Below are 1,165 nucleotides of genomic sequence, written 5' to 3'. Positions count from 1 at the left end.
ACATGGCATCCCTTATAATAGCACCGACCAGGCCATTGTAGAACGAGCACATCGAACCTTAAAGACCTTACTCGATCAGCTTAGGGAGGGGGAGCAGGAGGAGCCCTCCTGGTTACAGGAAAACACACCTGCTCTCCGTACACAGCGTCTTCTGTTAACTGCGTTAACTTCATTAAATCAGACAGTTCGAGGGGACCTGGAAGAGACAGCGGCGCAACGACACTTTACGAACACGGAAGAGAAAGGTCCTTACCCGTTGGTCCGTGTGCGTGACTTTCAGACACGCCAATGGGATGGGCCGTTTGAGCTGCGTTGTCTCGGGCGAGGGTACGCCTGTGTACAGACACCTGAAGGGCTACTGAAATGGGTTCCTAGTCGTATGGTTCGTCCTGCCCTAACCTCGTAGTGTTTGAGTGTTTTTCCTTACAGATCGCTGTCATCCTTTCCTGGCTTGTGACACCTTGGGTATCCGCTACAAATTTCTGGCAGTGGATGCAAAACCAATTGGGGGGGCCCGATGTGTATCCGGATGACATCCCTCTCAGAGCCCATCAATATGTGTCCTTATGGGATCCGGCTGTCAGAGACGGAGCTGAAAACATTGTGTACGAACAAGTGTCAACAGAAGAGTCAGAATCGCTCACAGCCGGGAATCTGGATGCCCCAGACAGTAAGCCTTAACATCAGCGCACCAACAATAAACTTTATAGAGTAATAGAAGTAATTCTTTCCAAGCCTTAACTTTCAATCTACCTCTTGTGTGAATTTCTGTAAAGGAGCTTTTTGCTCTGCAGGGTAAATGGGACATTTATGGGTGTTTAAGACAGAGTGTTTCAACTTAGTTGTAGAAATATGTTTATACTCATAGTACTTTACATAGTTATTTCTTCGTGTGGAACTGTTCATAACAATAGAAGCCAACTCGTCATAGGGAGGGGAGAGATGTAGGGTTCGGCGTTCGGAAGATCTCGCGATGTCACGGAAAGTTAGAGGGTTAGTCGCAGCCTTATGATGTATCTGTAATCCCGCCTACCCTTGTTAGTATAAAAGGAATTAACTGCGCAATAAAAGGCGGAAGTTGACGCTCACACTGTGTGTGTTATCTGTCTCTTTCCCTGGTCCGGGCCGACCAGTGATCTAGTCGCAGCACCTTGATATGTAGCAA

The 1,165-nt window shown here is 47.6% G+C and overlaps 1 protein-coding gene across 3 annotated transcripts in view; it reads right to left on the bottom strand.

Annotated features, from left to right (window-relative positions):
* AZI2 (5-azacytidine induced 2) overlaps window positions 1-1,165 on the bottom strand; it is a 28,335-nt gene that overhangs the window by 13,611 nt on the left and 13,559 nt on the right. The window lies entirely within an intron of this gene.

This window comes from Haliaeetus leucocephalus, unplaced genomic scaffold (genome assembly GCF_000737465.1).
Source record: "Haliaeetus leucocephalus isolate CR32 unplaced genomic scaffold, Haliaeetus_leucocephalus-4.0 Scaffold973, whole genome shotgun sequence".
In the NCBI taxonomy this organism is placed as follows: Eukaryota; Metazoa; Chordata; class Aves; order Accipitriformes; family Accipitridae; genus Haliaeetus; species Haliaeetus leucocephalus.
Note: the sequence above shows the minus strand (reverse complement) of the source record. Positions and strands in the feature narration are given on the sequence as shown.